The 20,358-nt window shown below is 60.4% G+C and overlaps 5 non-coding genes across 5 annotated transcripts; all 5 read left to right on the top strand.

Annotated features, from left to right (window-relative positions):
• Positions 1-3,224: 3,224 nt before the first annotated feature.
• Positions 3,225-3,318, top strand: Trnay-gua (transfer RNA tyrosine (anticodon GUA)). Its single transcript has 2 exons — positions 3,225-3,261; positions 3,283-3,318. It is a non-coding gene; the product is annotated as a tRNA-Tyr (tRNA).
• Positions 3,319-6,935: 3,617 nt separating this feature from the next.
• On the top strand, positions 6,936-7,029 carry Trnay-gua (transfer RNA tyrosine (anticodon GUA)). Its single transcript has 2 exons — positions 6,936-6,972; positions 6,994-7,029. It is a non-coding gene; the product is annotated as a tRNA-Tyr (tRNA).
• A 3,620-nt stretch (positions 7,030-10,649) lies between these two features.
• Trnay-gua (transfer RNA tyrosine (anticodon GUA)) lies at positions 10,650-10,743 on the top strand. Its single transcript has 2 exons — positions 10,650-10,686; positions 10,708-10,743. It is a non-coding gene; the product is annotated as a tRNA-Tyr (tRNA).
• A 3,608-nt stretch (positions 10,744-14,351) lies between these two features.
• On the top strand, positions 14,352-14,445 carry Trnay-gua (transfer RNA tyrosine (anticodon GUA)). The gene is made up of 2 exons: positions 14,352-14,388; positions 14,410-14,445. It is a non-coding gene; the product is annotated as a tRNA-Tyr (tRNA).
• A 3,608-nt stretch (positions 14,446-18,053) lies between these two features.
• Positions 18,054-18,147, top strand: Trnay-gua (transfer RNA tyrosine (anticodon GUA)). Its single transcript has 2 exons — positions 18,054-18,090; positions 18,112-18,147. It is a non-coding gene; the product is annotated as a tRNA-Tyr (tRNA).
• The last annotated feature ends 2,211 nt before the right edge of the window (positions 18,148-20,358 follow it).

Below are 20,358 nucleotides of genomic sequence, written 5' to 3'. Positions count from 1 at the left end.
TTCAACCACAGGGCACTCCTCCAGCGCCTCAGCGCCTGAGATTCTTGACAACACACAGGCAGGCTTCCCTGCCACCCAGCCCTTCCCACCTGGATCATCATGGACTTGGCTCTTGGGAGAAGCGAAATGTCCAGAGCCATGGATGTGTTGCTCAGCGATCACCCTGGCATCCTCCCTCCCTGAGATCGCCAGGCTCCATCCCTCTCCACAACTGGCCAGGGGGCCCCGCCTGCCCGGGAGCCACTCGCCACGTGCCCCCACCCCACGTCTGCCCCTCTCCATCTTTCTCACTTTCTGTCCGCCTCTACCTCTCTCTTTCGTCTTCTTTCCTTTCCATGATGCCCTGCCACCTCTCTCCTTTCCTCCCTCACTCTCCTCCATCTCTCCAGCCACAGGCAATCCATCTCTGCCTCTGCCTCTGTCTCTGTCTCTGTGTCTGTCTTTCACCACCTCCCCGCCTTCATTTCTGTCCCCCACGCTGACCCCTGTCTCTGTTCCTCTCTTTCTCTGTCTATTGGTGAGGAATGCGTGGGTGGACAAGGGAGGGAAATGTCCATCCCAGCTTGGTTAGGTGACATGGTGCCCTGGTGGCGGTGGCGATGGCCTGTGTTCTGTTTTCCCTTGGGGCTGAAGAGTGGGATGTGCCCTTCCCGCCCACATGCCGCCAGCCTCACCTTTCGTGAACTTTAAGGAATACGGTTGGAGCCGCAGCAGGACTCAGTGGTCCTCCTGGAAGAGCCAGCGCACGCCAGGTTCTGCTCTTCACCTCGGGAAGGTGGCCAAAGCACCTACCTGTTGCTATCGTCCTGCCTGGGGGGAGCTGAGGGGGAGTGAGAGTAAAAGCCGAGTCAGGCCGGAACTCAGGGTCGCCCCCCGCCCCAGGGAGTGGGAGCTGGCGGTTCCAAGGCAGGCAAAGGGCACGGAATCGCACCCCCCCTTACACAGACCACTGGGGTGTGAGCTGCTTGATGGCTTGGGCGCCCAGTTGGAAATGGAACCTAGCAAGAAGATGCTGAGGACCAGCCAGAGAGTGTGCAGGAGGCAATGGGCAGGGCTTTGGAGGATCAGGAGGGGATGGGGTGCAGGCTGCCAGAGCAACAGCCCAGAGTGTCCCTTGATCTCAGCCTTTCCCGAGAAGAGATGTCCAGAGCTTGATGTGCAGAGAAATCCAGTCACAGACTGGACGGTCACTGGAACCTGCATGGGAGGGCAGCTCAATGCAGCCTGGAAATGGGAGGGAAAGGGGACAGCCTGGGACCTGCATTCCCCTGGGCGCTTGAATGCTTTCATGGAGTGCAGGTGTTTGTGTATGTCTCCGTGTGTGTATGTGTGTGTGTGTGTGTGTGTGTGAGAGAGAGAGAGAGAGAGAGAGAGGCAGAGATAGAGATAGAGATAGGTAGAGAGAGAGAGAGAGAGGAGGGAGAGAGAGAGAGAGGGAGGGAGAGGGAGGGAGAGAGGGAGGGATCCAGCAGGAATGGCGGGGGTGGGGTATGTGAAACTGAAGGACTCAAGGGGTTGTTCCTCTCTACCCATGGAGGGCTCCTCAGTGGCCCGGCTTCCTTTGCAGGCACCCCTCCCTCCAACACTGTGTGGGTACCTCTAAGCGAAAGAGATCAAGTGCCAGTGGCAGCAACAGTAGGAGTGCCAGGGTGAGACTGTGACGCCCGCAGGGCTTCGGGAGGATAAAAGAGTCCTGTGGCCAGAGAGAGCCCCCTAACTTGAGTGACCCCATGTACAGAGACCAGCAGTGGGGTCCCAGATTAGAAGGAATGGCCCTTTGGGTATGCCCCCTGGGCTTTGTCCCCTGGGTCCTGGCACCTGGATTTGTTGCTTTGGGTAGAGGAAAGGGGGTCCCCGCAGGCTGCTCTTGCAGCTGGGCCAGCTGAGCAGCTGAGCAGCAGCACTAGGTTTTGGGAAGCCCCTGCAGCTGGGCCCTTCCCCTGTCCCGGTGGGAGTAGGTTTGGTGTGGGGTTGGTGCGTGAGTGAAGGTTTGTGGGTTCTGCCAGGGCGAGCGGGCCCTCTCCGCCCCCGAAGCCCCAAGAAACTGGGCGGGTTGGGTCACTGAGGAGGGGCCTGCCTGCGCCTCCCCGGGGAATCTGGGCTGAGTGGCTGGGAGAGGGAGGCGATTTAGGGCCAGGATTTAGGGCACACCAGAATTGGGATCCCATCTGGGTGGGAGAAGACTTGCTTCCGGGGGTCAGGAGCCCAGCCCAGCTGGGCCGCCTCTGTTCTGTCCCTTTGGACCAGGTGGAGTTATTTGGTGAGGACAGGCAGGAAGCCGGGGCCTCCTGTGCCCTGGGGGCCGGGCTGGCTCCCTGGCACAAGTATCTCTGGTGCTTGTGCAAGGCCTGGACGGGGCACGCGAGGCTGCCACTTCCCCTAACCCTCTGTCCTTTCCGCCACAAGTGTGGTGTGCAGGGGGTCTGAAGGCACCAAAGAGGGAGCGGCTGGCAGGGCTGGCGCTGTGGGTGGCAGGGCGAGTCCGCTGGGGCACGGGGACCTGGAACCCGGACCGGGGCTTCAGGGGCCAGGCTGGTAGGGTCGGATGGGATCCAGGTGTCCAGCAGACACTACCGCGGGGGACTGTGGCTGTGCTAGTTGCGCAGCCGCCTCCCCGCGCGCGCGCGCGCGCGCGCCATCTGGTTCTCCTCCAGTACCAACCCGCACCCGTGCGGTATCCACACCCCCACCTTCCCCGGGGCGGGCGGGGAGGGGTGTGGAGAAGGCAACCTTCCCCTGGGTCAGTCTCCACCTGGTGCCCGGATCCTGGCCCTCTCAGGCCGCCTTAGTGCCATCCTCCTAGACCCCGGCCCAAGGCGGGACGCAGAGGTTTGGCATAGGGGCAAGAGGGCAAGAGCACGAGAGGAGAGAGCCCTGCGCGCCCTGCGATGCGCGTCTTGGTGGTCGCCGCCCGGCCAGGGCCCCACCAGGTCCCGGGGCATGCCAGGCTTCCGCTGGATACCAGGCGCTCCCAGGCCGAAGGGGTGTGTGCGCATGTAAGTGTGTGTGTGTGTGTGTGTGTGTGTGTGTGTTCGTGCGTGTGTGTTGGTCCTGGGCCCTGAAGGCAAGGACTGAGCCTGTCTGGGCAGGGCAGGGCGGGGCAGGGAGGGCTCCCTGGGATGGAAGGCGGACAGTTGTAATGGGACCCCACCCCGGGACAGGACCTGCCAGCTCGACTCCCCCATCTGCACAAAGGCAGAGGACCCGGCCCCGCCGGTGTGCACCCTTCGATAGCTCAGCTGGTAGAGCGGAGGACTGTAGACTGAACAGACAGCTGTGGACATCCTTAGGTCGCTGGTTCGATTCCGGCTCGAAGGAAGAGCCCCACGCTTTTGCGCACACGCACGCGGACACGCCCCCCTGACGGGGCCCTGCCCCTGCAAGCCTCATCCTGCCTTCTGAGCCCAGAGCAGGCAGAGCCTCTCCAGACCGCCCATCTCTTCCACCGCCAACCCTTGCATCTTCGCCCCCAACTCCCCCGCGCTCCCCAGGAGCTGTCCTGCCTGCTGCTGCTGTCCTGCCTGCTGCTGCCCGCCAACGCCAGGCACCAGTTCTGGGAAGGCCCATTCTTCGCTGGCCGCCCGCAGGGGTTCCTGCTCTCAGGTCGCCTCACCCAAGCAACCCACCACTCGTGCCCCCACATACCACACCCCTATCCCTGGCCCCTAACGCCGCCGCCCACGCCCCTGCCACACCCCCACCGCTCCTGCACTTTCAACCACAGGGCACTCCTCCAGCGCCTCAGCGCCTGAGATTCTTGACAACACACAGGCAGGCTTCCCTGCCACCCAGCCCTTCCCACCTGGATCATCATGGACTTGGCTCTTGGGAGAAGCGAAATGTCCAGAGCCATGGATGTGTTGCTCAGCGATCACCCTGGCATCCTCCCTCCCTGAGATCGCCAGGCTCCATCCCTCTCCACAACTGGCCAGGGGGCCCCGCCTGCCCGGGAGCCACTCGCCACGTGCCCCCACCCCACGTCTGCCCCTCTCCATCTTTCTCACTTTCTGTCCGCCTCTACCTCTCTCTTTCGTCTTCTTTCCTTTCCATGATGCCCTGCCACCTCTCTCCTTTCCTCCCTCACTCTCCTCCATCTCTCCAGCCACAGGCAATCCATCTCTGCCTCTGCCTCTGTCTCTGTCTCTGTGTCTGTCTTTCACCACCTCCCCGCCTTCATTTCTGTCCCCCACGCTGACCCCTGTCTCTGTTCCTCTCTTTCTCTGTCTATTGGTGAGGAATGCGTGGGTGGACAAGGGAGGGAAATGTCCATCCCAGCTTGGTTAGGTGACATGGTGCCCTGGTGGCGGTGGCGATGGCCTGTGTTCTGTTTTCCCTTGGGGCTGAAGAGTGGGATGTGCCCTTCCCGCCCACATGCCGCCAGCCTCACCTTTCGTGAACTTTAAGGAATACGGTTGGAGCCGCAGCAGGACTCAGTGGTCCTCCTGGAAGAGCCAGCGCACGCCAGGTTCTGCTCTTCACCTCGGGAAGGTGGCCAAAGCACCTACCTGTTGCTATCGTCCTGCCTGGGGGGAGCTGAGGGGGAGTGAGAGTAAAAGCCGAGTCAGGCCGGAACTCAGGGTCGCCCCCCGCCCCAGGGAGTGGGAGCTGGCGGTTCCAAGGCAGGCAAAGGGCACGGAATCGCACCCCCCCTTACACAGACCACTGGGGTGTGAGCTGCTTGATGGCTTGGGCGCCCAGTTGGAAATGGAACCTAGCAAGAAGATGCTGAGGACCAGCCAGAGAGTGTGCAGGAGGCAATGGGCAGGGCTTTGGAGGATCAGGAGGGGATGGGGTGCAGGCTGCCAGAGCAACAGCCCAGAGTGTCCCTTGATCTCAGCCTTTCCCGAGAAGAGATGTCCAGAGCTTGATGTGCAGAGAAATCCAGTCACAGACTGGACGGTCACTGGAACCTGCATGGGAGGGCAGCTCAATGCAGCCTGGAAATGGGAGGGAAAGGGGACAGCCTGGGACCTGCATTCCCCTGGGCGCTTGAATGCTTTCATGGAGTGCAGGTGTTTGTGTATGTCTCCGTGTGTGTATGTGTGTGTGTGTGTGTGTGTGTGAGAGAGAGAGAGAGAGAGAGAGAGGCAGAGATAGAGATAGAGATAGGTAGAGAGAGAGAGAGAGAGGAGGGAGAGAGAGAGAGAGGGAGGGAGAGGGAGGGAGAGAGGGAGGGATCCAGCAGGAATGGCGGGGGTGGGGTATGTGAAACTGAAGGACTCAAGGGGTTGTTCCTCTCTACCCATGGAGGGCTCCTCAGTGGCCCGGCTTCCTTTGCAGGCACCCCTCCCTCCAACACTGTGTGGGTACCTCTAAGCGAAAGAGATCAAGTGCCAGTGGCAGCAACAGTAGGAGTGCCAGGGTGAGACTGTGACGCCCGCAGGGCTTCGGGAGGATAAAAGAGTCCTGTGGCCAGAGAGAGCCCCCTAACTTGAGTGACCCCATGTACAGAGACCAGCAGTGGGGTCCCAGATTAGAAGGAATGGCCCTTTGGGTATGCCCCCTGGGCTTTGTCCCCTGGGTCCTGGCACCTGGATTTGTTGCTTTGGGTAGAGGAAAGGGGGTCCCCGCAGGCTGCTCTTGCAGCTGGGCCAGCTGAGCAGCTGAGCAGCAGCACTAGGTTTTGGGAAGCCCCTGCAGCTGGGCCCTTCCCCTGTCCCGGTGGGAGTAGGTTTGGTGTGGGGTTGGTGCGTGAGTGAAGGTTTGTGGGTTCTGCCAGGGCGAGCGGGCCCTCTCCGCCCCCGAAGCCCCAAGAAACTGGGCGGGTTGGGTCACTGAGGAGGGGCCTGCCTGCGCCTCCCCGGGGAATCTGGGCTGAGTGGCTGGGAGAGGGAGGCGATTTAGGGCCAGGATTTAGGGCACACCAGAATTGGGATCCCATCTGGGTGGGAGAAGACTTGCTTCCGGGGGTCAGGAGCCCAGCCCAGCTGGGCCGCCTCTGTTCTGTCCCTTTGGACCAGGTGGAGTTATTTGGTGAGGACAGGCAGGAAGCCGGGGCCTCCTGTGCCCTGGGGGCCGGGCTGGCTCCCTGGCACAAGTATCTCTGGTGCTTGTGCAAGGCCTGGACGGGGCACGCGAGGCTGCCACTTCCCCTAACCCTCTGTCCTTTCCGCCACAAGTGTGGTGTGCAGGGGGTCTGAAGGCACCAAAGAGGGAGCGGCTGGCAGGGCTGGCGCTGTGGGTGGCAGGGCGAGTCCGCTGGGGCACGGGGACCTGGAACCCGGACCGGGGCTTCAGGGGCCAGGCTGGTAGGGTCGGATGGGATCCAGGTGTCCAGCAGACACTACCGCGGGGGACTGTGGCTGTGCTAGTTGCGCAGCCGCCTCCCCGCGCGCGCGCGCGCGCGCGCCATCTGGTTCTCCTCCAGTACCAACCCGCACCCGTGCGGTATCCACACCCCCACCTTCCCCGGGGCGGGCGGGGAGGGGTGTGGAGAAGGCAACCTTCCCCTGGGTCAGTCTCCACCTGGTGCCCGGATCCTGGCCCTCTCAGGCCGCCTTAGTGCCATCCTCCTAGACCCCGGCCCAAGGCGGGACGCAGAGGTTTGGCATAGGGGCAAGAGGGCAAGAGCACGAGAGGAGAGAGCCCTGCGCGCCCTGCGATGCGCGTCTTGGTGGTCGCCGCCCGGCCAGGGCCCCACCAGGTCCCGGGGCATGCCAGGCTTCCGCTGGATACCAGGCGCTCCCAGGCCGAAGGGGTGTGTGCGCATGTAAGTGTGTGTGTGTGTGTGTGTGTGTGTGTGTTCGTGCGTGTGTGTTGGTCCTGGGCCCTGAAGGCAAGGACTGAGCCTGTCTGGGCAGGGCAGGGCGGGGCAGGGAGGGCTCCCTGGGATGGAAGGCGGACAGTTGTAATGGGACCCCACCCCGGGACAGGACCTGCCAGCTCGACTCCCCCATCTGCACAAAGGCAGAGGACCCGGCCCCGCCGGTGTGCACCCTTCGATAGCTCAGCTGGTAGAGCGGAGGACTGTAGACTGAACAGACAGCTGTGGACATCCTTAGGTCGCTGGTTCGATTCCGGCTCGAAGGAAGTGCCCCACGCTTTTGCGCACACGCACGCGGACACGCCCCCCTGACGGGGCCCTGCCCCTGCAAGCCTCATCCTGCCTTCTGAGCCCAGAGCAGGCAGAGCCTCTCCAGACCGCCCATCTCTTCCACCGCCAACCCTTGCATCTTCGCCCCCAACTCCCCCGCGCTCCCCAGGAGCTGTCCTGCCTGCTGCTGCTGTCCTGCCTGCTGCTGCCCGCCAACGCCAGGCACCAGTTCTGGGAAGGCCCATTCTTCGCTGGCCGCCCGCAGGGGTTCCTGCTCTCAGGTCGCCTCACCCAAGCAACCCACCACTCGTGCCCCCACATACCACACCCCTATCCCTGGCCCCTAACGCCGCCGCCCACGCCCCTGCCACACCCCCACCGCTCCTGCACTTTCAACCACAGGGCACTCCTCCAGCGCCTCAGCGCCTGAGATTCTTGACAACACACAGGCAGGCTTCCCTGCCACCCAGCCCTTCCCACCTGGATCATCATGGACTTGGCTCTTGGGAGAAGCGAAATGTCCAGAGCCATGGATGTGTTGCTCAGCGATCACCCTGGCATCCTCCCTCCCTGAGATCGCCAGGCTCCATCCCTCTCCACAACTGGCCAGGGGGCCCCGCCTGCCCGGGAGCCACTCGCCACGTGCCCCCACCCCACGTCTGCCCCTCTCCATCTTTCTCACTTTCTGTCCGCCTCTACCTCTCTCTTTCGTCTTCTTTCCTTTCCATGATGCCCTGCCACCTCTCTCCTTTCCTCCCTCACTCTCCTCCATCTCTCCAGCCACAGGCAATCCATCTCTGCCTCTGCCTCTGTCTCTGTCTCTGTGTCTGTCTTTCACCACCTCCCCGCCTTCATTTCTGTCCCCCACGCTGACCCCTGTCTCTGTTCCTCTCTTTCTCTGTCTATTGGTGAGGAATGCGTGGGTGGACAAGGGAGGGAAATGTCCATCCCAGCTTGGTTAGGTGACATGGTGCCCTGGTGGCGGTGGCGATGGCCTGTGTTCTGTTTTCCCTTGGGGCTGAAGAGTGGGATGTGCCCTTCCCGCCCACATGCCGCCAGCCTCACCTTTCGTGAACTTTAAGGAATACGGTTGGAGCCGCAGCAGGACTCAGTGGTCCTCCTGGAAGAGCCAGCGCACGCCAGGTTCTGCTCTTCACCTCGGGAAGGTGGCCAAAGCACCTACCTGTTGCTATCGTCCTGCCTGGGGGGAGCTGAGGGGGAGTGAGAGTAAAAGCCGAGTCAGGCCGGAACTCAGGGTCGCCCCCCGCCCCAGGGAGTGGGAGCTGGCGGTTCCAAGGCAGGCAAAGGGCACGGAATCGCACCCCCCCTTACACAGACCACTGGGGTGTGAGCTGCTTGATGGCTTGAGCGCCCAGTTGGAAATGGAACCTAGCAAGAAGATGCTGAGGACCAGCCAGAGAGTGTGCAGGAGGCAATGGGCAGGGCTTTGGAGGATCAGGAGGGGATGGGGTGCAGGCTGCCAGAGCAACAGCCCAGAGTGTCCCTTGATCTCAGCCTTTCCCGAGAAGAGATGTCCAGAGCTTGATGTGCAGAGAAATCCAGTCACAGACTGGACGGTCACTGGAACCTGCATGGGAGGGCAGCTCAATCTAGCCTGGAAATGGGAGGGAAAGGGGACAGCCTGGGACCTGCATTCCCCTGGGCGCTTGAATGCTTTCATGGAGTGCAGGTGTTTGTGTATGTCTCCGTGTGTGTATGTGTGTGTGTGTGTGTGTGTGTGAGAGAGAGAGAGAGAGAGAGAGAGGCAGAGATAGAGATAGAGATAGAGATAGGTAGAGAGAGAGAGAGAGAGAGAGGGAGAGAGAGAGAGAGGGAGGGAGAGGGAGGGAGAGAGGGAGGGATCCAGCAGGAATGGCGGGGGTGGGGTATGTGAAACTGAAGGACTCAAGGGGTTGTTCCTCTCTACCCATGGAGGGCTCCTCAGTGGCCCGGCTTCCTTTGCAGGCACCCCTCCCTCCAACACTGTGTGGGTACCTCTAAGCGAAAGAGATCAAGTGCCAGTGGCAGCAACAGTAGGAGTGCCAGGGTGAGACTGTGACGCCCGCAGGGCTTCGGGAGGATAAAAGAGTCCTGTGGCCAGAGAGAGCCCCCTAACTTGAGTGACCCCATGTACAGAGACCAGCAGTGGGGTCCCAGATTAGAAGGAATGGCCCTTTGGGTATGCCCCCTGGGCTTTGTCCCCTGGGTCCTGGCACCTGGATTTGTTGCTTTGGGTAGAGGAAAGGGGGTCCCCGCAGGCTGCTCTTGCAGCTGGGCCAGCTGAGCAGCTGAGCAGCAGCACTAGGTTTTGGGAAGCCCCTGCAGCTGGGCCCTTCCCCTGTCCCGGTGGGAGTAGGTTTGGTGTGGGGTTGGTGCGTGAGTGAAGGTTTGTGGGTTCTGCCAGGGCGAGCGGGCCCTCTCCGCCCCCGAAGCCCCAAGAAACTGGGCGGGTTGGGTCACTGCGGAGGGGCCTGCCTGCGCCTCCCCGGGGAATCTGGGCTGAGTGGCTGGGAGAGGGAGGCGATTTAGGGCCAGGATTTAGGGCACACCAGAATTGGGATCCCATCTGGGTGGGAGAAGACTTGCTTCCGGGGGTCAGGAGCCCAGCCCAGCTGGGCCGCCTCTGTTCTGTCCCTTTGGACCAGGTGGAGTTATTTGGTGAGGACAGGCAGGAAGCCGGGGCCTCCTGTGCCCTGGGGGCCGGGCTGGCTCCCTGGCACAAGTATCTCTGGTGCTTGTGCAAGGCCTGGACGGGGCACGCGAGGCTGCCACTTCCCCTAACCCTCTGTCCTTTCCGCCACAAGTGTGGTGTGCAGGGGGTCTGAAGGCACCAAAGAGGGAGCGGCTGGCAGGGCTGGCGCTGTGGGTGGCAGGGCGAGTCCGCTGGGGCACGGGGACCTGGAACCCGGACCGGGGCTTCAGGGGCCAGGCTGGTAGGGTCGGATGGGATCCAGGTGTCCAGCAGACACTACCGCGGGGGACTGTGGCTGTGCTAGTTGCGCAGCCGCCTCCCCGCGCGCGCGCTCGCCATCTGGTTCTCCTCCAGTACCAACCCGCACCCGTGCGGTATCCACACCCCCACCTTCCCCGGGGCGGGCGGGGAGGGGTGTGGAGAAGGCAACCTTCCCCTGGGTCAGTCTCCACCTGGTGCCCGGTTCCTGGCCCTCTCAGGCCGCCTTAGTGCCATCCTCGTAGACCCCGGCCCAAGGCGGGACGCAGAGGTTTGGCATAGGGGCAAGAGGGCAAGAGCACGAGAGGAGAGAGCCCTGCGCGCCCTGCGATGCGCGTCTTGGTGGTCGCCGCCCGGCCAGGGCCCCACCAGGTCCCGGGGCATGCCAGGCTTCCGCTGGATACCAGGCGCTCCCAGGCCGAAGGGGTGTGTGCGCATGTAAGTGTGTGTGTGTGTGTGTGTGTGTGTGTGTGTTCGTGCGTGTGTGTTGGTCCTGGGCCCTGAAGGCAAGGACTGAGCCTGTCTGGGCAGGGCAGGGCGGGGCAGGGAGGGCTCCCTGGGATGGAAGGCGGACAGTTGTAATGGGACCCCACCCCGGGACAGGACCTGCCAGCTCGCCTCCCCCATGTGCACAAAGGCAGAGGACCCGGCCCCGCCGGTGTGCACCCTTCCATAGCTCAGCTGGTAGAGCGGAGGACTGTAGACTGAACAGACAGCTGTGGACATCCTTAGGTCGCTGGTTCGATTCCGGCTCGAAGGAAGTGCCCCACGCTTTTGCGCACACGCACGCGGACACGCCCCCCTGACGGGGCCCTGCCCCTGCAAGCCTCATCCTGCCTTCTGAGCCCAGAGCAGGCAGAGCCTCTCCAGACCGCCCATCTCTTCCACCGCCAACCCTTGCATCTTCGCCCCCAACTCCCCCGCGCTCCCCAGGAGCTGTCCTGCCTGCTGCTGCTGTCCTGCCTGCTGCTGCCCGCCAACGCCAGGCACCAGTTCTGGGAAGGCCCATTCTTCGCTGGCCGCCCGCAGGGGTTCCTGCTCTCAGGTCGCCTCACCCAAGCAACCCACCACTCGTGCCCCCACATACCACACCCCTATCCCTGGCCCCTAACGCCGCCGCCCACGCCCCTGCCACACCCCCACCGCTCCTGCACTTTCAACCACAGGGCACTCCTCCAGCGCCTCAGCGCCTGAGATTCTTGACAACACACAGGCAGGCTTCCCTGCCACCCAGCCCTTCCCACCTGGATCATCATGGACTTGGCTCTTGGGAGAAGCGAAATGTCCAGAGCCATGGATGTGTTGCTCAGCGATCACCCTGGCATCCTCCCTCCCTGAGATCGCCAGGCTCCATCCCTCTCCACAACTGGCCAGGGGGCCCCGCCTGCCCGGGAGCCACTCGCCACGTGCCCCCACCCCACGTCTGCCCCTCTCCATCTTTCTCACTTTCTGTCCGCCTCTACCTCTCTCTTTCGTCTTCTTTCCTTTCCATGAGGCCCTGCCACCTCTCTCCTTTCCTCCCTCACTCTCCTCCATCTCTCCAGCCACAGGCAATCCATCTCTGCCTCTGCCTCTGTCTCTGTCTCTGTGTCTGTCTTTCACCACCTCCCCGCCTTCATTTCTGTCCCCCACGCTGACCCCTGTCTCTGTTCCTCTCTTTCTCTGTCTATTGGTGAGGAATGCGTGGGTGGACAAGGGAGGGAAATGTCCATCCCAGCTTGGTTAGGTGACATGGTGCCCTGGTGGCGGTGGCGATGGCCTGTGTTCTGTTTTCCCTTGGGGCTGAAGAGTGGGATGTGCCCTTCCCGCCCACATGCCGCCAGCCTCACCTTTCGTGAACTTTAAGGAATACGGTTGGAGCCGCAGCAGGACTCAGTGGTCCTCCTGGAAGAGCCAGCGCACGCCAGGTTCTGCTCTTCACCTCGGGAAGGTGGCCAAAGCACCTACCTGTTGCTATCGTCCTGCCTGGGGGGAGCTGAGGGGGAGTGAGAGTAAAAGCCGAGTCAGGCCGGAACTCAGGGTCGCCCCCCGCCCCAGGGAGTGGGAGCTGGCGGTTCCAAGGCAGGCAAAGGGCACGGAATCGCACCCCCCCTTACACAGACCACTGGGGTGTGAGCTGCTTGATGGCTTGGGCGCCCAGTTGGAAATGGAACCTAGCAAGAAGATGCTGAGGACCAGCCAGAGAGTGTGCAGGAGGCAATGGGCAGGGCTTTGGAGGATCAGGAGGGGATGGGGTGCAGGCTGCCAGAGCAACAGCCCAGAGTGTCCCTTGATCTCAGCCTTTCCCGAGAAGAGATGTCCAGAGCTTGATGTGCAGAGAAATCCAGTCACAGACTGGACGGTCACTGGAACCTGCATGGGAGGGCAGCTCAATGCAGCCTGGAAATGGGAGGGAAAGGGGACAGCCTGGGACCTGCATTCCCCTGGGCGCTTGAATGCTTTCATGGAGTGCAGGTGTTTGTGTATGTCTCCGTGTGTGTATGTGTGTGTGTGTGTGTGTGTGAGAGAGAGAGAGAGAGAGAGAGAGAGGCAGAGATAGAGATAGAGATAGGTAGAGAGAGAGAGAGAGAGAGGGAGAGAGAGAGAGAGGGAGGGAGAGGGAGGGAGAGAGGGAGGGATCCAGCAGGAATGGCGGGGGTGGGGTATGTGAAACTGAAGGACTCAAGGGGTTGTTCCTCTCTACCCATGGAGGGCTCCTCAGTGGCCCGGCTTCCTTTGCAGGCACCCCTCCCTCCAACACTGTGTGGGTACCTCTAAGCGAAAGAGATCAAGTGCCAGTGGCAGCAACAGTAGGAGTGCCAGGGTGAGACTGTGACGCCCGCAGGGCTTCGGGAGGATAAAAGAGTCCTGTGGCCAGAGAGAGCCCCCTAACTTGAGTGACCCCATGTACAGAGACCAGCAGTGGGGTCCCAGATTAGAAGGAATGGCCCTTTGGGTATGCCCCCTGGGCTTTGTCCCCTGGGTCCTGGCACCTGGATTTGTTGCTTTGGGTAGAGGAAAGGGGGTCCCCGCAGGCTGCTCTTGCAGCCGGGCCAGCTGAGCAGCTGAGCAGCAGCACTAGGTTTTGGGAAGCCCCTGCAGCTGGGCCCTTCCCCTGTCCCGGTGGGAGTAGGTTTGGTGTGGGGTTGGTGCGTGAGTGAAGGTTTGTGGGTTCTGCCAGGGCGAGCGGGCCCTCTCCGCCCCCGAAGCCCCAAGAAACTGGGCGGGTTGGGTCACTGAGGAGGGGCCTGCCTGCGCCTCCCCGGGGAATCTGGGCTGAGTGGCTGGGAGAGGGAGGCGATTTAGGGCCAGGATTTAGGGCACACCAGAATTGGGATCCCATCTGGGTGGGAGAAGACTTGCTTCCGGGGGTCAGGAGCCCAGCCCAGCTGGGCCGCCTCTATTCTGTCCCTTTGGACCAGGTGGAGTTATTTGGTGAGGACAGGCAGGAAGCCGGGGCCTCCTGTGCCCTGGGGGCCGGGCTGGCTCCCTGGCACAAGTATCTCTGGTGCTTGTGCAAGGCCTGGACGGGGCACGCGAGGCTGCCACTTCCCCTAACCCTCTGTCCTTTCCGCCACAAGTGTGGTGTGCAGGGGGTCTGAAGGCACCAAAGAGGGAGCGGCTGGCAGGGCTGGCGCTGTGGGTGGCAGGGCGAGTCCGCTGGGGCACGGGGACCTGGAACCCGGACCGGGGCTTCAGGGGCCAGGCTGGTAGGGTCGGATGGGATCCAGGTGTCCAGCAGACACTACCGCGGGGGACTGTGGCTGTGCTACTTGCACAGCCGCCTCCCCGCGCGCACGCGCGCCATCTGGTTCTCCTCCAGTACCAACCCGCACCCGTGCGGTATCCACACCCCCACCTTCCCCGGGGCGGGCGGGGAGGGGTGTGGAGAAGGCAACCTTCCCCTGGGTCAGTCTCCACCTGGTGCCCGGATCCTGGCCCTCTCAGGCCGCCTTAGTGCCATCCTCCTAGACCCCGGCCCAAGGCGGGACGCAGAGGTTTGGCATAGGGGCAAGAGGGCAAGAGCACGAGAGGAGAGAGCCCTGCGCGCCCTGCGATGCGCGTCTTGGTGGTCGCCGCCCGGCCAGGGCCCCACCAGGTCCCGGGGCATGCCAGGCTTCCGCTGGATACCAGGCGCTCCCAGGCCGAAGGGGTGTGTGCGCATGTAAGTGTGTGTGTGTGTGTGTGTGTGTGTGTTCGTGCGTGTGTGTTGGTCCTGGGCCCTGAAGGGAAGGACTGAGCCTGTCTGGGCAGGGCAGGGCGGGGCAGGGAGGGCTCCCTGGGATGGAAGGCGGACAGTTGTAATGGGACCCCACCCCGGGACAGGACCTGCCAGCTCGACTCCCCCATCTGCACAAAGGCAGAGGACCCGGCCCCGCCGGTGTGCACCCTTCGATAGCTCAGCTGGTAGAGCGGAGGACTGTAGACTGAACAGACAGCTGTGGACATCCTTAGGTCGCTGGTTCGATTCCGGCTCGAAGGAAGAGCCCCACGCTTTTGCGCACACGCACGCGGACACGCCCCCCTGACGGGGCCCTGCCCCTGCAAGCCTCATCCTGCCTTCTGAGCCCAGAGCAGGCAGAGCCTCTCCAGACCGCCCATCTCTTCCACCGCCAACCCTTGCATCTTCGCCCCCAACTCCCCCGCGCTCCCCAGGAGCTGTCCTGCCTGCTGCTGCTGTCCTGCCTGCTGCTGCCCGCCAACGCCAGGCACCAGTTCTGGGAAGGCCCATTCTTCGCTGGCCGCCCGCAGGGGTTCCTGCTCTCAGGTCGCCTCACCCAAGCAACCCACCACTCGTGCCCCCACATACCACACCCCTATCCCTGGCCCCTAACGCCGCCGCCCACGCCCCTGCCACACCCCCACCGCTCCTGCACTTTCAACCACAGGGCACTCCTCCAGCGCCTCAGCGCCTGAGATTCTTGACAACACACAGGCAGGCTTCCCTGCCACCCAGCCCTTCCCACCTGGATCATCATGGACTTGGCTCTTGGGAGAAGCGAAATGTCCAGAGCCATGGATGTGTTGCTCAGCGATCACCCTGGCATCCTCCCTCCCTGAGATCGCCAGGCTCCATCCCTCTCCACAACTGGCCAGGGGGCCCCGCCTGCCCGGGAGCCACTCGCCACGTGCCCCCACCCCACGTCTGCCCCTCTCCATCTTTCTCACTTTCTGTCCGCCTCTACCTCTCTCTTTCGTCTTCTTTCCTTTCCATGATGCCCTGCCACCTCTCTCCTTTCCTCCCTCACTCTCCTCCATCTCTCCAGCCACAGGCAATCCATCTCTGCCTCTGCCTCTGTCTCTGTCTCTGTGTCTGTCTTTCACCACCTCCCCGCCTTCATTTCTGTCCCCCACGCTGACCCCTGTCTCTGTTCCTCTCTTTCTCTGTCTATTGGTGAGGAATGCGTGGGTGGACAAGGGAGGGAAATGTCCATCCCAGCTTGGTTAGGTGACATGGTGCCCTGGTGGCGGTGGCGATGGCCTGTGTTCTGTTTTCCCTTGGGGCTGAAGAGTGGGATGTGCCCTTCCCGCCCACATGCCGCCAGCCTCACCTTTCGTGAACTTTAAGGAATACGGTTGGAGCCGCAGCAGGACTCAGTGGTCCTCCTGGAAGAGCCAGCGCACGCCAGGTTCTGCTCTTCACCTCGGGAAGGTGGCCAAAGCACCTACCTGTTGCTATCGTCCTGCCTGGGGGGAGCTGAGGGGGAGTGAGAGTAAAAGCCGAGTCAGGCTGGAACTCAGGGTCGCCCCCCGCCCCAGGGAGTGGGAGCTGGCGGTTCCAAGGCAGGCAAAGGGCACGGAATCGCACCCCCCCTTACACAGACCACTGGGGTGTGAGCTGCTTGATGGCTTGAGCGCCCAGTTGGAAATGGAACCTAGCAAGAAGATGCTGAGGACCAGCCAGAGAGTGTGCAGGAGGCAATGGGCAGGGCTTTGGAGGATCAGGAGGGGATGGGGTGCAGGCTGCCAGAGCAACAGCCCAGAGTGTCCCTTGATCTCAGCCTTTCCCGAGAAGAGATGTCCAGAGCTTGATGTGCAGAGAAATCCAGTCACAGACTGGACGGTCACTGGAACCTGCATGGGAGGGCAGCTCAATACAGCCTGGAAATGGGAGGGAAAGGGGACAGCCTGGGACCTGCATTCCCCTGGGCGCTTGAATGCTTTCATGGAGTGCAGGTGTTTGTGTATGTCTCCGTGTGTGTATGTGTGTGTGTGTGTGTGTGTGAGAGAGAGAGAGAGGCAGAGATAGAGATAGAGATAGAGATAGGTAGAGAGAGAGAGAGAGAGAGGGAGAGAGAGAGAGAGAGGGAGGGAGAGGGAGGGAGAGAGGGAGGGATCCAGCAGGAATGGCGGGGGTGGGGTATGTGAAACTGAAGGACTCAAGGGGTTGTTCCTCTCTACCCATGGAGGGCTCCTCAGTGGCCCGGCTTCCTTTGCAGGCACCCCTCCCTCCAACACTGTGTGGGTACCTCTAAGCGAAAGAGATCAAGTGCCAGTGGCAGCAACAGTAGGAGTGCCAGGGTGAGACTGTGACGCCCGCAGGGCTTCGGGAGGATAAAAGAGTCCTGTGGCCAGAGAGAGCCCCCTAACTTGAGTGACCCCATGTACAGAGACCAGCAGTGGGGTCCCAGATTAGAAGGAATGGCCCTTTGGGTATGCCCCCTAGGCTTTGTCCCCTGGGTCCTGGCACCTGGATTTGTTGCTTTGGGTAGAGGAAAGGGGGTCCCCGCAGGCTGCTCTTGCAGCCGGGCCAGCTGAGCAGCTGAGCCGCAGCACTAGGTTTTGGGAAGCCCCTGCAGCTGGGCCCTTCCCCTGTCCCGGTGGGAGTAGGTTTGGTGTGGGGTTGGTGCGTGAGTGAAGGTTTGTGGGTTCTGCCAGGGCGAGCGGGCCCTCTCCGCCCCCGAAGCCCCAAGAAACTGGGCGGGTTGGGTCACTGAGGAGGGGCCTGCCTGCGCCTCCCCGGGGAATCTGGGCTGAGTGGCTGGGAGAGGGAGGCGATTTAGGGCCAGGATTTAGGGCACACCAGAATTGGGATCCCATCTGGGTGGGAGAAGACTTGCTTCCGGGGGTCAGGAGCCCAGCCCAGCTGGGCCGCCTCTGTTCTGTCCCTTTGGACCAGGTGGAGTTATTTGGTGAGGACAGGCAGGAAGCCGGGGCCTCCTGTGCCCTGGGGGCCGGGCTGGCTCCCTGGCACAAGTATCTCTGGTGCTTGTGCAAGGCCTGGACGGGGCACGCGAGGCTGCCACTTCCCCTAACCCTCTGTCCTTTCCGCCACAAGTGTGGTGTGCAGGGGGTCTGAAGGCACCAAAGAGGGAGCGGCTGGCAGGGCTGGCGCTGTGGGTGGCAGGGCGAGTCCGCTGGGGCACGGGGACCTGGAACCCGGACCGGGGCTTCAGGGGCCAGGCTGGTAGGGTCGGATGGGATCCAGGTGTCCAGCAGACACTACCGCGGGGGACTGTGGCTGTGCTAGTTGCGCAGCCGCCTCCCCGCGCGCGCGCGCGCGCCATCTGGTTCTCCTCCAGTACCAACCCGCACCCGTGCGGTATCCACACCCCCACCTTCCCCGGGGCGGGCGGGGAGGGGTGTGGAGAAGGCAACCTTCCCCTGGGTCAGTCTCCACCTGGTGCCCGGTTCCTGGCCCTCTCAGGCCGCCTTAGTGCCATCCTCCTAGACCCCGGCCCAAGGCGGGACGCAGAGGTTTGGCATAGGGGCAAGAGGGCAAGAGCACGAGAGGAGAGAGCCCTGCGCGCCCTGCGATGCGCGTCTTGGTGGTCGCCGCCCGGCCAGGGCCCCACCAGGTCCCGGGGCATGCCAGGCTTCCGCTGGATACCAGGCGCTCCCAGGCCGAAGGGGTGTGTGCGCATGTAAGTGTGTGTGTGTGTGTTTGTGTGTGTGTGTTCGTGCGTGTGTGTTGGTCCTGGGCCCTGAAGGCAAGGACTGAGCCTGTCTGGGCAGGGCAGGGCGGGGCAGGGAGGGCTCCCTGGGATGGAAGGCGGACAGTTGTAATGGGACCCCACCCCGGGACAGGACCTGCCAGCTCGACTCCCCCATCTGCACAAAGGCAGAGGACCCGGCCCCGCCGGTGTGCACCCTTCGATAGCTCAGCTGGTAGAGCGGAGGACTGTAGACTGAACAGACAGCTGTGGACATCCTTAGGTCGCTGGTTCGATTCCGGCTCGAAGGAAGTGCCCTATGCTTTTGCGCACACGCACGCGGACACGCCCCCCTGACGGGGCCCTTCTCCTGGAAGCCTCATCCTGCCTTCTGATCCCAGAGCAGGCAGAACCTCTCCAGACAGCCAACCTCTTCCACTGCCAACCCTTGAGTATTCGCCCCCAACACCCCTGAACTCCCCTGAGTGGTTTACCTGCTGGCTGCTGTTTCCTGCCAATGCCAGGCACCCCTTCTGGGTAGGCCCATTCTTCCCTGGCTGCCTGCAGGGTTTATTGCTCTTCTTAATGGCCTTGCTCCCTTAGTAAGCACTCCTCCCTCCAACACTGTGTGTGTATGTGTAGAACTTCCTGGCCTGTAGAGAGAATCATCTCCCTCAAAGACTATGGTATCAGACTAGGAAACCCACTTCCCTATAATAAGAATCTTATAGCATTCCAACCTCTATGATCAGTGAGTAAAAGTATAGTTATGGAATGGATATTAAATGTCTTCCCAAAACACATTTTTTGAAGGCTGATGGTAGTCTTGGCCGGTGGTGGGGCCTACGAGGAGAAAGTCAGTCATTGGGCCCTTTTTTTTGAGGGATATTTAATAACCCTGCTCCTCCCTCTTATTCTTTCTTTGCTTCCTGGCTGCCACAAGGTAATCAGCTTTGTTCTCTATCACACCCCTCCTCCAGGATCTTCTGCCTCACCTAGGACCAAAGTGATGAAGACAAGCGACATAAACTGAAGCCTCTGAAACCATGTGCCTAAACAAATCTTTCCTTCTTTAGATTGATCTCTCAGTTATTTTGTCATAGCAAAGAAATCTTCTTGTCACAGTTTCCTGAGACAGGAACACAAAGGAGACTGTGAGACCTTGCAATGGGCTTGCTTTAAACCACTATTATTGTCTCACTTTTAATATGAATGTTGGCAGCACATCTGAAAATACATGTCCCATTGTTAGTTACACTCTTTATTTATTTATTTATTTTTTAAAAAAAATTTTTATTGTTGGTTGTTCAAAACATTACATAGTTCTTGATATATCATATTTCACACTTTGATTCAAGTGGGTTATGAACTCTTGACTGTGTTGGTGCTAATAAAATAAAAGCCCTAGGATATCCATTTCTTAAAACTTATATTCCGGTTATTCTCTCGAAGATAGTTTTCCATAGGGGAAGGAAACAAAGAAGTGGGAAGATACGGGGAGGAAGCAGACAGAGTAACAGAGCAAAAGGCAAGGAGAACAGTGACAATTAATACCTGACATTGTCTTTGCTTATTTCACAATCTTGCAGCAGGCCAGGGCAGGCAGATGATATACAACCAGGAATTTTTCCAGACCTTAAAATATTATTTGTTTATTTGTTTTGATTTCTTACTTTTCTTGAAGGAAGTATTCGATTTCTGAAAGTCTACAGATTCCACACTGCACTCCCCTCATGGGCATCACCCCTGTTTCTCAGCCCCAGAGCATTTACATTTGGGAATCCTGCCACCTGCTGGATTTGTGAAAGATGACATGCCACCTCTCAAAATTTTCATTTGTTGGATCCAGGGAGTGAAAATACCTCAACTGTTGTTTCAGAGATTTTTTTTTTTCCTTGTGGGGTGGGGGTGGGCTGTGGTTGTGGGAGCAGGGGCTTGAGATGATTTCCCTGAGATTCTTGTATTTTTATAGTATAAATCTTTCAGTGGATTTTAAAAGCACACCTGTCAAAAAGCCTAAAACAATGTGTTAACGACCCAAAGTAATAATAAAATAAATCAACAATAATGGTAAATATTACATTCAGTGCTTCTTATGTGTCAGGACCGTGCAGAGAACCTGTAACATTGCGTTTTGCCACATTCCCCTATTGCTGGAGACAGGCAGATGTGAATGATGGAAACTCAAGAAAAAGGGAACAATTCTATAAAATGGTGACCTCCATGTGTTTCCATCCTTGATAATCAATTTCCCTGCAGCCCTTCTTGGCTTAAGTGGTTTAATGTTATATTTCATTCATTTATTTAGAGATGGAGGTCTCACTGTGTTGCTCAGGCTGGCCCTGAACTCCTGGGCTCAAGCAATTTTCCTGCTTCAGCCTCTCAAGAAGCTAGGACTATGGACCCTCACCACTGCAAAAGAATGACTTAAAATGTCCCAAAGAACTTTAATGATGCAGAAAGCTGAGACACAGTAAGTAGTAGGAAAAAAAAATCTTTTAATCTTGAACATTTTGACCATA

The sequence above is a fragment of the Marmota monax genome, unplaced genomic scaffold (assembly GCF_021218885.2).
Source record: "Marmota monax isolate L192 unplaced genomic scaffold, Marmota_monax_Labrador192_F-V1.1 WCK01_AAM20220418_F8-fsc00017, whole genome shotgun sequence".
Taxonomy (NCBI): Eukaryota; Metazoa; Chordata; class Mammalia; order Rodentia; family Sciuridae; genus Marmota; species Marmota monax.
The sequence above is the reverse complement of the archived record's forward strand: the minus strand, read 5'-3'. Positions and strand labels throughout refer to the sequence as shown.